This window comes from Pelophylax lessonae (assembly GCF_965119305.1).
Source record: "Pelophylax lessonae genome assembly, chromosome: 2".
NCBI classification, from domain to species: domain Eukaryota; kingdom Metazoa; phylum Chordata; class Amphibia; order Anura; family Ranidae; genus Pelophylax; species Pelophylax lessonae.
Genome location: NC_138769.1, coordinates 483,999,239 through 484,016,613, shown reverse-complemented (window position 1 = coordinate 484,016,613; position 17,375 = coordinate 483,999,239). Strand labels below are relative to the sequence as shown.

At 47.4% G+C, this 17,375-nt stretch overlaps 1 protein-coding gene across 1 annotated transcript in view; it reads right to left on the bottom strand.

The window, feature by feature from the left end:
- Positions 1–17,375, bottom strand: part of PCCA (propionyl-CoA carboxylase subunit alpha) — a 1,213,132-nt gene that overhangs the window by 667,097 nt on the left and 528,660 nt on the right. The gene's annotated exons all lie outside the window — the stretch shown is intronic.

The following is a 17,375-nucleotide window of genomic DNA, read 5'->3' as shown; positions in this document are numbered from 1 at the left end:
AAAGCGTTTAGGCACCACAAAATTGCGCTTCAAATTGCGCCATTGTTCATTCGTCTCGTGAAACTCAGCGGGGCAAGGAAACACCTGCGCCACCTTCCGGGATCTGCGGGTACCAAAAGTGGACCGCTTGCCCGGGGGATTGGGCTCATCCTCCAAATGTAGTGTATCTTTTACAGCAATAATCAGCGCAGCCATAGCTGCGCGCTCTCCGGCCGTCCCAGGGGGGGGAATCATTCCCCTCCCCCTCCTCCGCCTCCCCTTCAGACTGGGAGGAATGAGACTGTTCAAGGGGCACACTATCTACAGCAAACATATCAGACTCAGAATCAGAGGAGTGAGAAAACCTAGGCCTTTTCCTAGAATCCCGTTCAGCCATCAAAAGATCCACTTTGGACGCTAAAGTCGCAAGTGCAGCAATCAGTGCAGAAGATTCAGAGGAGCCTGAATCATCCACCAAAGCTGGGGGAAATTTGCTGCCCTGGGACTCCATAAAGAAAAAAAATGATGGTGCTGGCCCTTTAAGTCGTATGGCGATCCCACCGCAGTACACCGCTATGAAGGACTATACTTATAGACCCCGCAGGCAGGAATAAAGCTGATAGCCAGAGGAATTCCCCACAAAAGAGCAAAGACAGACCCCCACAAGTGTTACCACGCTTGTCTGACGATCTCCTCTGCATGAAAAAGGAAGTGATGTCACACACCGCATGAGGCTGAACAGGACTCAGGCTAAGAAAAAATGGTTGCCCATAGAAAGTAATGGGAGGCTCCGGGAAAATGGCCGCCGACATGTGTACAGAAGAAAACACATTGCCACACACAAGATGAGGCCCAAAGGCGCCAAAACACACTACACATACTACAAACATACTACACATACATAGCTGCAGAAGTGCCCATAGTGAAGCCAAGCAGCTGCCCACAACTAAAATGGCGGACCCGCGGTTTTTAACCCCGCAGCGGGCCGCCGCACATGTCTGCACCCAAACACACCACAAATAGTGGCACTCAGGATAGGGACCCCCACAACCCTCCACATAGCGTCCCAGACGCGGTAAAGCCCCCGCAGGGACCGGGAGTAATGCGAGCCCCGAATGCACAGACACGAGGGGATACCACAGACACATCAGACTGCCATCCCCAGACAGAGGCCCCACACAGAATGTACTTACCGTACCCGCTGGCGTGGGCGCCTCTCATCGATGGGAAGCCTGCCACCCCAGGCGGCGGGGATGCCGTCAGCCAAAAACGCAGGACGCTAGCAACGCATGGAACCACGGTTGAGACGTCCCAGCGAGGTGGCCAACTCGCGGGCTTTCATCCCTGAGGACAGGGACAGGTCGTTTGCGAGGCCAGGGCGTACGCATAGCCTGCTAAACGCTCGATGGCGGGCTGGGATTCCATAAGGCCCACTGTCCTAGAGCACCAGGACGACCAGTGCGACTCCCAGAAGATCCGACTAACTAAACACTGACAAATAAACAGCTAGTAGTGCAAAGAAAAACACATGCAGAAAAGAAAAAGCATAAAACAGAAGAAAGGCTGAGACCATAGCCCCAGCACAGGGAAGCCTATCTTACTCCTAACTAGGCAGAAGACAAACTGAGTTGGGATGGCTGATAGCAGGGGGGGTATTGGACCAGTGGGACAGCCCCCATAGGTGTGTCTATGTAAATTACTTTGTTTTTAACAAGTCTTATGCCTAGCTTGCTCCTATGGATAAGAGGTCAATACCCATTGGTGAAGACTGAATGAGTGGGCGGCGAATGTCAGAGGATGTAAGAGAAAAATGGTTTCAGCCAAACACTAACCATGAGTGAAAGAAACGTTTTTTTGTTACTCATATTCTCGGAAAAATGGCCAAGAAATCAAATTTTGCCAGGGTATGTAAACTTATGAGCACAACTGTACAATTAAAACCCAGTTATTTACTTAAATGCAAATTTAGGGGTAAAAAAAACAAAAAATCGTCAATGCATTGATAGCTAGGTAAATCATGCTAGGACTAAAACTGTGCAATTATCTTGCAATCTGCTGTACTGTAAATATACCACATTAAAACGCTTATCATGCTGTTCTGCTATACTCAACATGGCAAGCATAGGAGCAGCTCATGGCTTTCTGTACAACTAGTCTTCTACAAATCTCAGCCATTCGCCTGCTTTCACTAACCTGTCCTGACAAGCAACCAGATTAGTGTAATCTTGCATCAGGGCAGTGTAGCAGAAATGAGCAGATGGATCCTTAGTTTTTTTTTTTCCTCATGACTTATCTGTGTGGTGCTTAGTATGCACAACAGCAGAGACGGACAGTACATTTGCCAATAGCAAATTATTGCTAATGTTTTTGAAAGATGCCATTGTGGGGATGTCCCAAGCCTTTCACACCATCCCTATATTAGATTGTGAAAGTTTGGAGCCTAGTACTGTAAACAAACGCATGGGTGGCATAAGCAATACAACCAATTCAAAATCAACATACCTACCACCAGTATCACTTTTCTAGGGCACAGAACATACAACACTAGCTAAAATGCTAAGAAGTTATAGAATTACAGAGGCATGGTAGGAAACAGAAACAGATAGACAGACAAAAAGAAACTTCCAAAACCTTAATTTAAGGTCTCTAAAATTAGTGTGTGTACATATATATATATATATATATATATATAATATTACAATAATTAGTATTATAGTTATGCTTAGGTTTTAGATGGTACAATTAACATGAAACCATCAATGTAAAATAAATTGGGACTTGAAAGTAATCTTGACTTAAAAGTAACAGTTTTTTTTCAGACAGACACATTTTTAAGTGCCATGAAAAACTACCATAACGTGGATAAGAATTACTGTGAAACATCAAAAATTTCTACCACCACTTGATATACAGTACATTCCAGAATGATGGAAAATAATTATGGTCATCTGTATAATTTTCATGAAACCTTGATTTTTGTTACCAAGGTCACACAAGAAAAAAAAAAAAAAAAATGAGAGCTACCTTTCCGCATTGGTAAAGCTTAACTTATGACACGACTGCCATAGTTGTAGACATAAAAAATACTTTCACCACAGCTACAACAGATCTTAAGGCAGATGTATTAGTCCTGACTGAGAAGCTAGCCATGGCAGAGAGAGCTGGAAGACACAGGGACAAAAACATACAGTGCCTAGAGCAAACATCAGATTTCCACACTGCACACCTAATTGAAAGGAACAGGCAAAAAGAAGACCTGGATAACTGCGGTAGATACAAGAACATCAGAGTGAGGGGGGTTCCAGAATCTGTACCCCCAGACCAAATCAAACAACCTTTACAAAAAAACTTTAACAGCTTATTAGAAAGACCAGAAGATGCCTCCACTGATTTTGTAAGAGTACATGGAGCTCTGAGACCCAAGGGACCTGACACCTCCCCTCCAAATGACATCATAATTTACCTCCACAATTTTACTATGAAAAAAGCCATTTTGGCCAAAGCCAGGATAAATGATCAAATTTTATTCCATGATAATCCTGTCACCCTCTATCAGGATTTACCTCCCATTACTCTAATATAAGAGCTCTACGCCCTCTGCTGGAAGGTATAAAAAAAATAAAAAAAAAAACGAAGGCCACACTTACTGATGGAAATTCCCCTTTGCCTTCACTCACAATGGCAAAACCCATTTCACACCCCGACGGATTTAACATACTTCTATGAAGCCTTACAAATACCGCAAGTCGAGGTGCCAGAGTGGTATATGGCATTTCGAAACCTGGAATTACCTGGTAGTCCTCCACCATCTCCACTCATCTCACTGTCTAAGCCCACCAACAAAAAAATCTAAGATCTGGCATGCCAGGATGCGTATTGTTCCATTCCAAATCACCTAAGACCCCAGGACCAAGAGACACCTTTTGACCTATTAAAGATATAAACACTGTTATCCACATAAATCTTGCTTGACCTGTAACAAGCTTTCCAATCTGGGGTCAGGAATATTCAAGATCATAGACTCGCCCACTATTAATGCCTAGAGACAAGATCAGGATAAGAATTTCTCCCATGTGATCCCCATGGACAAACCTCCCCAGGTCACTGATAGTGGTCCTTAATCTCACTGATGTTCCCCTGGATTTGTCCTTCGAGACCCCTAACACTACCTTCTTATGAGATTGATCACATTCAGTGACCCCAGACAATTTCTACAACCATATTCGAACTGATCCATCACAATCAACGGGTCGGGATCATTCCCTTTATACCCTGGACACTTTAGTTTCCCTTTTAAGCATACCCCCTCCTTGCAATATAAGTGACTACTTACTCATTGGACTCTTACGTTTTATTCCCATCAACTATAGATTCAACAGTTTATTTTGTCCCCCTTCACAGAAAATAGCAAAGCAATATGTAAGCACACTGAGTCGAAGATATCTCTAATCATTCATCCTGCCACTCCTTATGACACAAAGAGGAAGATCTATCTTTATTTAGATTTCAATAATCAAAAGAAGGGTCATGGGTTCAGACCTTTCTCTTTCTGTTATCACGAGTTTACTTGTTTATGTTCTGTGGGCCGTTCTCATAGCTCCTCCCACATACCCCACAGACAGTGGTTAGTTTCAGTTACATATAACTGTCTACTAGATTGTTAGATTATTTGAACTACGTTTCTCAGCCTTCAGGTGCTAGTTATCGAAAGGCGTTGATACCACTTTCCAGTACATAACTATACCCAAATACAGTCTTATACTAAATATATCTATCTATATATCTATCTGTCTATCTATATATATATATATATATATATATATATATATATATATATATATATATATATATATATATATATTGTCTGATGTATAAATCACATCTGTTTTTGTTTTCTTTATCTTCAGCGAAAACCCCTATTCCTGTCTCCATCCTCCTTTTTTTTGTTTTCATTTCTTCTTCTGCTGCCTTTGGACCACATCTATTCGCAACTCTAAGAAAAACATCCGAACAAGGACCCAGGTGTTCTAGATACCCGATGGACCCATGACATTCTACATCTTTTTCTGTTAAGTACAGAAGACAATTTCCACATTACACTCAATACAGTACATTCTAAAAATGACATTTATTTTCATACATCACGTGACACGGCCATAAATCATATTATATGGGTTATATAGCCACCTACAGGTGAAGGACAATGGCAACCAATCAGAAAGGATGTCCCTCTTTACAATCCCTGCCACACAGGAAGTACCTCAGTTTCTTCGCCAGTGTCTAAAGGTGATGGTCACGGTGGAGAGTCTCTCCACATTTTCTTCAAAGAAAGAAGATTATGCTATATACCCCAATCAAAGATCATTGCATTTAGGGGAAAGCTATCAGATCAATTTAAAAAGTCAGTGCACTTAAAAGATGGTACTTGAGCCTCGGGAATCAGATATGAGGCTTTGCCTGTAAAGTTGTCCTTTTTAGGCGCTGGACCCCAAAAAAGTGCTCTGTGCAGGATGCTCTACAGGTCAAAGGCTGTGGCCCCTCTAAAACAAGGGAACCCAGTCCTTGAAGGTTACCAAGACCAAGCTCACCGTGATGGGTGAAGATTGGATTCCTGTTTCAAACAGAATCCTGCGGCAGGACTGGTAAGTCCAATTTAAAATATTTACACATACAGCAAATGTAAATATTTTACGCATTGTTCCCTTTAAAGGTTACAGAGACCGAGTGCCATGTGAGTTTCCACATTGAACTATGGATGTTAAGCTATGCAAAATACATCTTGTTAAAAGCTCTGGCCTTTCCTCAGGGATTAAATGTGCCTATTGTATCAATTGTGATATGAGCTTGTGCAGTTGTAGGATTGATGCAAAGTTTGTTTAAACATTAGTAAAATACAACAAAAATTATCCCTGTGAGGGGAATATAACAAATTATATCATAAAAGTTAATTCATAAGATGTGATAAAGTTCATGAATAAATCCGGGTGCAGAGGATAAGAAAGGGTTCATAAACGATGTATCCACCACCAATGAATGAAATGCACACTCACCAGAGCCAGGTGCTTTCTAAATTATAGGACAGCATTAGGGTATGGTTCAGCAAGCCTCATAGTCTTTGGACATCAAGATATTCAGCAACATCTGGTCTCAGGAACGAACTCCAAAAAGTTTATCCACTCAACACATGTGAGATTTGAATAAAAAAGGGAAGAGGCTCATGGTGCAGTATGAAAAATGGATTTTTGTAAAATCTTACCGTAAAATCCTTTTCTCTTAGCTCATTGACAGACATAGTCCTCGGTGATACAGCACCTTCGGGTTATGTTGCCTCCACAAGAGTAGGACTAGACAGGAAATAAAATGCTCTGGCCACACCCTAGGGGCAGTCCCAGAGGGTATATCCTCTCTCTCTCTGCCTCAGCAAATCAGTTATGTCATAAAAGCAGTCTTTAGAGAATTTAACCCAACCCAACTCAAAAAAACAGAGGGGCGGGTACTACGTCTGTCAATGAGCTAAGAGAAAAGGATTTTACGGTAAGATTTTACAAAAATCCATTTTTCTCTATCGCTCATTGACAGACGTAGTCCTCGGTGATACAGCACCTTCGGGAAGTCCCAGAGCAGTATCACAAATGAGGGGTGGGAAAATGGAAATCAAATCCAAATCTAGAAGGCCCAACCGGTGCCAACTAGAAGTTTACAATGCTCATCCTTAATGATGAGACTCAACAAAAAAATTTTCAAACAGAAAAAAACCCTCGAGGTAGACCACCGGTCTCCTCAAATTGCGGCCTGCAAAACCTTGCGGCCAAATGAGGCATCCGCCGATGCCATCACATCAATTTTATAAAATTTTGTAAAGGTATGTACCGACGACCAGGTGGCCGCTTTACATACCTGGACCACTGACGCCTGATGGCGAAAGGCCCAGGAAGTACTGAGCGCTCGAGTGAAGTGCGCCCTAACAGGGAACGGAGGATTCCGACCCTTAATAGAATAAGCCTGTACCACCGTCTGACTGATCCATGTAGATATGGTCGCGGCAGACACAGGCAACCCCCTTCAAGGGCTATCCGTGATCACAAAAAGTGAGTCCGTCTTACGAAAACCACTTTAGGAAGGAAGGATGGATTCAGAAGAAGAACCACCTTATCCCTATGAACCACCAGATCTGGGGAACGACAGGATAATGCGGCCAGTTCTGACACCCTGCGTAGAGAAGTAATGGCCACCAAGAAGGCCACCTTCTGGGAATGTAAGCAAGGGAATCTCCCTAATATCTTCAAAGAGAAGTTTCTGAAGAACCGACCACACTAAATTAAGATACCAGGCGGTAAGGGTGGGCGCACTGGCGGAGCCAGATGTCGCACCCCCTGGATGAAATTCTGCACCAAGGAATGATTAGCCAAAGGTTTCTTGAAAGAAGATTGCTAACGCCGAAAACCTGACCCTTGATCGTGCTCAAGGATAGTTTCTGCTCAACCCCTTGTTGCAGACAGACCAAAATTCGGGTCACCGAATAGGTCTGTGGGGGAAATCCAATAGATTCACACCATGCAATATAAGACTTCCATGTGCTGGAAGTCGCTTTCCTTGCTTTAACTGGAGGTAGGAATAACTGAAGCTGACACTCCCTTGTCCTTCAGTACCTGGCCTCAATGGCCAGGCCATTAAGCCAGCGACTGTAAAGCAAGATGGAAGATCGGTCCCCGAGACCGCAAATCCTCCCTGAGAGGAAGTCTCCAAGGAGCGTCCGCGACTAGCCTCGCCAAGTCGGCGTACCAGGCTTGACGAGGTCAATCCAGAATTTCCAGAATAACTGGAATTCCCTCCACCTCTATCCTGCGAAGAAGTTCCCGCAGCAACTTGAGAGGATGGAAGGCATGCCGTAGCTGATACTGCCCCCACGGGGCGATCAGCATTTCTGCTGCGTCCGCTAGAGGATCGTGGGGCGAGCTACAAACCTCCGCACCTTCCTGTTAGGCCAAGGTGCCAACAGATCCACATCCGGGATGTCCCAATGAAGGGACAGCTAGGGAAAAAACCTCTGGATGAAGAGGCCATATGCGATTGGATCCGAATCGGGCTGCTCTAGAGCTGCTCGATCCAGTAAATCAGACAAAATCTGATCGCTCTCAGTTCCGATACCCTTATTGGTAATCTGGATACTATCGGAAGAAATGACTTCCCCTGGTTGAGCATCGGAGACTTCCTGGTCCGCTCGCTCAACCGGATCGGATTGTCCAGGGAATCGGAATTCTGATTCCATTAAAAAAGAATCTCCTTCAGGAGAATTCGGGTATGAGACTGGGTATACGGTACTGCCTCTAAGAAGGCCACCATCAGTCCCAGCCAATTGACGGACCGCAACATCCGAATCGTTGACTGAACCTTCTGGAGTTTCCCAGCAAGGAGAAACTCTCTTGCCCAGGATGTATCCAACCTTAGGCCCAGATAGTTCAGTCTCCTGGTGGGAACCAGGGATGATCTTTGGGAAAGCGAAAAAACGCTGATGTCCTGCGATGATGGGGATATAAAGATAGGCATCCTATATGTCTATAGACGCCAGGAAATCTCTTTTATGCAGGGAGGCCACCACTGTACGGATGGACTCTATTTCTTCCCAAGTCCAGATTTGGACGCACCTTGCCCTCTTTCCTGGGCATTGTGAATAGGTTCGAATAGAACCCCTGAAACCGTTCAATGTTAGAAGGGCAGAATCGCACCGGTGGAAGTGATCGAAACTCGATCCTGTGTCCTCCAGAAACCGGTGAAGACATCCCCCCCCCCACCCCAGAGATGGGTAGGGGCGCATCAGGCTATATTCTTCAGGCTTGGCTGAGCCGGACTCTTTGTTTACCCGACCAGCGCCCTTTGAAACCCCTCTAAAGGGGCTTTGGAGGGTTTCGCCTTATCGCCCGCCCTCGCGGAACGAACAACTCTATATGAGCAGAAAAGGAAGGTCCTCGTTAGTTACGAGGTCTTTTTATCCTAACAGTCTGTGGCAAGACAGCAGGTGGTACCGTCTATCCTATAAAGAGGAATTCCTCAAACGGATAGCACCTAGCCATGCGTTTGGAAATAACGGAATTTTTGTAAAATCTTACCTGTAAAATTCCTTTCTCTGAGTCCTCCGACAGTCGCCGCCTCTTCATATTCGTCACATATGGGGTATTAGACTTTGCTCCGAAGGAGTAGCTAGGCAACAGAATATGTTAACAATAAAGCTTTAACATATCCCACCCTCAAGGGGTGGTCCCCTCAGTCAATACCCTCCTACTTCCTGCAACCATATCTCAGTTTTAGTGGAATAGCAGTAGAGTATACATTCAAACCCCAAAAGAGGGGCGGGGGCGGCGACTGTCGGAGGACTCAGAGAAAGGAATTTTACAGGTAAGATTTTACAAAAATTCCGTTTTCTCTTACGTCCTCCGACAGTCGCCGCCTCTTCATATTCGTCACATATGGGGACGTCCCAAAGCAGTGCAAACATGAGGGGTGGGAAACGCATCCGCGCCGAAAGGCAACGCAGTCTCCACATCAAAGAAAGGAACCTTACCAAAGGAAGGAAACCAGCTGGGCAACAGCAAAAATAAGTGCTCAACAGGAGCAACAACCCAGGAAAAGACAAAAAAACCAGGGGATACAAAACTTATCCCAACAGCCAGGAGTCCCCAACAAGGGACCCTAGGGAACAGCCGCACTAAGAACCTTGCGGCCAAAGGAAGCATCCGCCGATGCCTGAACATCTACTTTGTAGAATTTTGTGAAAGTGTGTACGGTCGACCAAGTCGCCGCCTTACACACCTGGGCTACAGAAGCCCCATGGCGACAGGCCCAAGACGTACTCAGAGATCTAGTAGAGTGCGCCTTCACAGGCACAGGGGGAACCTTCCCCTGCAAGGCATAGGCCTGTTCAATGGTCTGCCTGATCCATTTGGCAATGGTAGAGGCGGAAGCCGCCATGCCCTTCCGAGGACCCTCTGGAAGAACAAACAAGGAGTCCGTCTTTCGAAAAGACTCAGTCGATTTAAGGTAAACCCTAATTGCCCGAACAACATCCAGAGAATGCAATCTCACCTCCTTTGGATGTTTAGGCTTCGTGCACAACGAAGGCAAAACAATATCCTCGTTAAGATGGAATTCCGAAACTCGTTTCGGCAGAAAAGAAGGATTAGGTCGCAAGACCACCTTATCCAAATGAACAACCAGGTACGGAGACTTGCAGGACAAAGCCGCCAGTTCCGACACTCTGCGAGCCGAAGTGATCGCCACCAAAAAGGCGACCTTTTTGGACAACATAGACAACGAGATCTCCCTGATCTGTTCAAAAGGAGCACGTTGTAACACAGACAGGACTAGATTCAAGTCCCAAGGGGGCAAAGGATCCCTCCTAGGAGGAACCAGATGCCGCACACCCTGAATAAAAGTGCCAACCAAGGAGTTGGAAGCCACGGGACGTTGAAACAGAACGGCCAGCGCAGACACCTGACCCTTTATCGTAGCCAGCGCCAAACGCTGATCGACACCCGTCTGAAGGAAAGACAGCACACGGGAAACCGAGTACGTGCGGGGTGAAAACCCCCTGGACTCACACCAGGCAAAATAGGCCTTCCAAGTACGGTAATAAACCTTTCCCGAGGAAGACTTCCTCGCGTTGATCAAGGTATGAACAACCTCTGGAGAGAGACCCTTCTCCTTCAGGACCTCGGTCTCAACGGCCAGGCCGTCAAAGCCAGCGACTGTAAAGCAGGATGGTAAATCGGTCCTTGAGACAGTAGATCGTCCCGAAGAGGCAGACGCCAGGGGGCGTCGACCGCCAGATTCACGAGGTCTGCGTACCAGGACCGGCGAGGCCAGTCCGGTGCCACAAGAATCACCGTGCTGCGTTCCGAGTGTAACCTGCGAAGGAACCGGGACAGCAACTGAATCGGTGGAAACGCGTACATCAGCCTGTACCGATGCCACGGGGCCACTAACGCGTCCGACGCGTCTGCCCGAGGGTCGCGCGTCCTTGCCACGAACCTCTTCACCTTGTAGTTGAGGCGAGACGCGAACAGGTCCACATCTGGAAGACCCCACTTCGCGCACAACATCTGGAAGACAGCCGGGTGGAGAGACCATTCCCCCTGATCCAGGGTCTGGCGACTCAGATAGTCCGCCTGCCAGTTCTCCACTCCCGGAATGTGAACCGCCGTTATCCCTGGGACATGAGTCTCGGCCCAAGACAGAATGTCGGCCACTTCTCGAGCCGCTCGGGCACTCCTGGTGCCCCCTTGGTGGTTGATGTAGGCCACCGCCGTGGCATTGTCCGTCTGCACCCGAACCGGGCAGCCCTGCAGCCGGTCCGTCCAGCGATGAAGACAGAGCCTTATCGCACGCAATTCTCACATGGCGTGGGGAACCCGCACAGGCGAACAAGCCGCTGCACATGAGGCAGGGAGAGTCGCAATTCAAGACGCACACAATGGCGGTTCAGAAACCGCACAGCGTCCGGTGAGGTAGCCACCTCACCAATCATCCCTGCACCGAACAGGGATGGGTCGTTCACCGTGCCAGGAGCGTTACCTGGCTGAACGCTCGATGGCAGACTGGGAAGCCACTGACCCACGACCTGCGACCAGGGGGATCAGCCCGAGACCCAGTCCGCATGATCCTCTTCGTCCGAAGAACTAACTAATGCTGACAAAAATAACAGCTAAGTAAAGGTAGAGAGAAAACTCAAACAAAATATCAAAAAGAAGAAAGAGTCTGGGACAAAAAGTCCCAGCACAGAGAGAGCCAGCCACTCCTGACAAGCTAGACATTAAAACTGAGATATGGTTGCAGGAAGTAGGAGGGTATTGACTGAGGGGACCACCCCTTGAGGGTGGGATATGTTAAAGCTTTATTGTTAACATATTCTGTTGCCTAGCTACTCCTTCGGAGCAAAGTCTAATACCCCATATGTGACGAATATGAAGAGGCGGCGACTGTCGGAGGACGTAAGAGAAAACAGGGGTTCGCTTCAAAACTACCCCATTTGGGTAAAGGAAAATCCTTCGCCCTTTTGGTAGGCTAACAAGTACCAAAAAGGAATCTCAGTCTCAGCTACCTCTGCCGGTGTAACCTCAAGACTAAAGGTTTCCCGGACGGACACAACTAGTGCATCCACCACTCTTGTGCTATGGCGGAGGCAGAAACGTGCTCCTCACTGCTGAGGAGATATTACCTGAGACAACAGCCCCCTAAGAGGGACCTGCAACTGCATTGACCAGTTCCGAATCCGTATCTGAAGTATCTGATAAACAATAGGGGTAGGCGGGGGTCGCTACTTGACCCCCGTCCCTGACAGGCCACCTCCACCCGGGATACCAAAGACTCCAAAATTGCAGATAATGCATTAAAAACAAGTGGGGTACTGGAGGGTCCTGCGGCCACCTTGAGGGGATCAGGTGGGGATACCTATGCGGCAGGGTCAATGATTATACAAGACACTTGCCAGCGACAAAAAATGACAAAGTAAAAAAAATTTTTTTTTTTTTTTTTTTTTGTGTCCCCCAGTCGCAACAGCGCCCCTCAGTGTTACCTGCCTTTTTGGACCCCACAGAGAGAGAGACAGACCCAAAGGCTCATCCCTGATGCACAGAAGTTTTCATCAGCTTGCTCAGTGCTTGTCTTGTTACAGACAGGAAGTCTTTGGCCCTATTTCCTGGGTAAAAGAGGCGGCTCCGCCCCTTGACACGCCTGCCGGCTCCTCCCCCTGGCTCCATGAGGTGTTTGAGTCACCTCAAACATGGCCGCCCCCATGCTGGATACATGAGGCTACACCAAAATGGCGGCCTCGTGCGATCTACCAGACAATGGCGGCGGCCTGCACAGAATAGCAGCATGTCTGCAGAAGGATCTCGGCCTCACAACCCTTCACCCTCATGGTGGTCAGCGTGGTCGGAGGTACCGGACCCCAGCGGGCCGTATGCGGTCCGCTGCTTAGCTGGAGGAATGATCTGGAATGCAGTATACATGTATAGACATCGCCCTGTGGCTACTGACAGGTAGGATACCTTATACTATCACAGTAAAGTTCTAGTACTGCCACTGACTACAATCATTTACACATCTTTACAATTAGATTGTCAGCTCCCAAACCAAGCCTCCTGGCTTCTTGTACACAAAAATCACACTCAATTAGGGGGATCTGTGACATGTTGTAGGATAGAGGGGAACCCATCCTTACCATTACAGAGAGGGGCCCGCGTTCACCACAAGACCCGTCAGGGGGAAAGGGGGAACATACTACTCACCATACCGGAACCAGGCGGGCGCCAACTCCTGACAGTACCCCTCTCCACCGAGGTAGGAGGGCTGTCGACCAATACGGGCGCCGTGACTCATGGTCTTTGGCGTTTCAGCGAGACGTTTAACTCGCAGGGTCAGTCCCCGTCCAGTGGGACTATGTCGCGGCCGACCCAGCGCAGAGCTATGGCCTGCACGCGCTCGTAGGCTGAACTGGGGTGACCACTGGATCTCAACATCCAGCCCGTCGCCCAGTTCAGCTTTCTTGCTTGAAGATCTCACAGGAACACTGGAGAAAAAAAGCGGTCTTAAAAAATTATTTTCTAAGAAAAAAATCCTGCCAGGACCGAAGATCCCAGCAAGGTATCTAGGTCCTTACTCCTGACTAGACAGAAAAAAACTGATTTGCTGAGGCAGAGAGAGAGAGGATATACCCTCTGGGACTGCCCCTAGGGTGTGGCCAGAGCATTTTATTTCCTGTCTAGTCCTACTCCTGTGGAGGCAACATAACCCGAAGGTGCTGTATCACCGAGGACTACGTCTGTCAATGAGCGATAGAGAAAAGGTGTTTTCAAATTTAATAGGTAAAATTTGAGTAGCACTGGCATGAAAAACCTGGTAGCTCTGGCATGGCCGAGGAGGGTTTGGTATGCAGAAATCCAAAGGTTGGCAGTGACAAGGCCTTGGGCCCTTCCACTGCACCCGGACTTACTCTCTTAAGGTCCGATATTCCACCCTGCTATACAGTCTCTAAATTTGATGGCTTGGCTATTGAAGCCTTAATCTTGAAGGAGTGGGGTGTATCTGACCCTGCAGTTTATACCCTGATACATACTAGCAAACCAGTCTCTAGAAAATTTTTTTTACAGGGTCTGGAAATCCTATATGTGATCCAGGAAATGGCATCCCTGCAAAAATATAATCAGGAGAATTCTAGCTTTCCTTCAAGTAGGGATAGATATGAAATTAGCCTTGAGCACTATTAAAGGGGAAGTTTCAGCCTTACTGGTTTTCTTCCAAGAACCGATCGCTTTCCATTCGTTGGTTCAGACCTTCGTCTGGGGAATGTTACGTTTGCTTCCACCTGTGAAGCTACCATTATGTCCTTGGGATTTAAATTTGATGCTGGTAGTTTTACAAAAACAGTCTTTTGAGCCCATTTGGCAGGTTCTCTTGGTTCTTCTGACCAGGAAACTGGTCTTTTTGATTGTGATAACTTGAGCTAGAAGGGTATCAGAACTAGCAGCTCTTTCTTGTAAAGAGCCATTCTTGATTTTTCATCAAAGGGTGATTCTACGTCCACACTCAGGTTTGTTGTCCAAGGTGGTGTCTGCCTTTTATTTGAATCAGGACATTATACTACATTCTTTTTTTTCCAGATCCTCACTCAGAGGAGGAAAAGTTATTGCATTCTCTTGATGTAATGTGTGCACTTAAATTTTACTTGGAAAGATCAGCTCAGATTTGTAAGACCTTGTTTGTGCTGCCAGAAGGGCCCGGAAAGGTATTGGCAGCATCTAAGACTACAATTTCTCATTGGATTTACCAGGTTAATATGACTGATTTAGAAGGGAAGGTTCCCACCTTTTCCTGTAAAGGCACATTCTACCAGAGGAGTAGGTGCCTCTTGGGCACTGCACCATCAAGCCTCCATGGCTCAGATTTTCAAGGTCGTGACCTGCTCGTCAGTGCATACATTCACTCGTTTCTATCGAGTGGATGTTGGGACCCAGGAGGAATCTGTTTTTGGCTACAGTGTTCTGCAGGCAGCGGTGTATTACTTTTTGTGGTCGAATGGTGGTATTTTTAGTGTCCCCCTCCCCTTAGATGCATTGCTTTGGGTCATCCCATTATGTTATGATGTATGGCTCTGTGTCCCGTGATGTACGAAAAGAAAAATGGATTTTTTAATACTTACCTGTAAAATCCATTTCTTGCCGTACATTACGGGACACAGAGGTCCCTCCCCTATTCTATGGGGCCTTTATTGCTTGCTATAAAACTGAGGTACTACCTCAGTTTTAGAAGGCGTTATATAGGGGGACATCCTTTCTGATTGGTTGCCAGTGTCCTTCACCTGTAGGTGGCTATCAAAACCCATATGTTATGATTTATGGCTATGTGTCCCGTGATATACAGTTGTGCTCATAAGTTTACATACCCCGGCAGAATTTATGCTTTATTGGCCAATTTTCAGAGAATATGAATGATAACACAAAAACTTTTATTTCACTCATGGTTAGAGGTAAGCCATTTATTATCAGTCAACTGTAGGGATGCAACTAACGATTGTTTTCAAAATTGATTAGTTGGCCAATTATTGTTTTGATTAATCGGATAAAATCATAAAAAACTCAATATGCTATTTTTCGCCCTGGCAACACCAATGATGGGGCACTGCTCCCCCTGGCAACACCAATGACGGGACACTGTCCCCCCCCCCCCGGAAAGCACCAATGACGGGACACTGTTCCCCCCGGCAACACCAATAATGAGGCACTGTTCCCCCCCCCCCGGCAACCCCAATGATGGGGCACTGTTCCCCCCCGGCAACCCCAATGATGGGGTACTGTTCCCCCCCGGCAACCCCAATGATGGGGGCACTGTTCCCCCCCGGCAACACCAAGGATGGGGGCACTGTTCCCCCCCGGCAACACCAAGGATGGGACACTGTTCCCCCTTGCAACACCAATGATGGGGCACTGCCACCCCCGGCAACACCAATGATAAGGCACTGTTCCCCCCGGCAACACCAATGATGGAGCACTGTTCCCCCCCCAGCAACACCAATGATGGGGCACTGTTCCCCCCCCGGCAACACCAATGATGGGGCACTGTTCCACCCGGCAACACCAATGATGGGGCACTGTTCCACCCGGCAACACCAATGATGGGGCACTGTTCCCCCCCGGCAACACCCATGATGGGGCACTGTTCCCCCCCGGCAACACCAATGATGGGGCACTGTTCCCCCCCGGCAACACCAATGATGGGGCACTGTTCCCCCGGGCAACACCAATGATGGGGCACTGTTCCCCCCCGGCAACACCAATGACAGGGCACTATTACTCCCAGGAACACCAATGATGGGGCACTAATTCTCCTGGGAAAACAAACGATGGGGCTCGAATGATAGGGCACTATTCCCATGGGAACACCAATGTGGGGCACTATTCCTCACATTGATACCAATGATGGTGCACTATTGCCCCGGGAACTCCAATGATGGGGCACTATTCCTCCCGGGAACACAAATGACGGGGCACTATTCCTCCCATTGATACTAATGATGGTGCACTATTGGCCCGGGAACTCCAATGATTGGGCACTATTCCTTCCGGGAACACCAATGACAGGGCACTATTCCTCCCGGGAACACCAATGATGGGGCACTATTCCTCCCGGGAACACCAATGACGGGGCACTATTACTCCCAGGAAACACTAATGACGGGGCACTATTCCCCCGGGAACACCAATGATGGGCCATTAATCCTCCCGGGAAAACTAAAGATGGGGCTCTATTCCTCCCATTGATACCAATGATGGGGCATTATTCCCCCAGGAAAACCAATGATGGGGCACTAATCCTCCTGGGAAAACCTAAGATGGGGCTCTATTCCTCTCATTGATACGAAGGATGGGGCATTATTCCCACGGGAACACCAATGATGGGGCACTATTCATCCTGGGAACACCAATGATGGGGCACTATTCCTCAAATTGGTGGACAATTGCCCCAGGAACTCCAATGATGGGGCACTATTCCTCCAGGGAAAACCAGTGACGGGGCACTATTCCTCCCGGGAACACTAATGATGGGGCACTATTCCTCCCGGGAACACCAATAAGGGGGCACTATAACTCCCACTGACACCAATGATGGGGCACTATTCCTAACGGGAACACCAATGATGGGGCACTATTCCTCCCGGGAACACCAATGATGGGGCACTATTCCTCCCAGGAACACCAATGATTGGGCACTATGTTTCACTTCTGCTATTCCAAGTGCTGAATTTATTTTTATTTGCTGACTCTTGCAAACACTTTTTAGCTATCAACCTGTACAGCCACCCTAATTCCCATTTCCATAGGCTTTGGAATGGTCCTTGAGCAAGT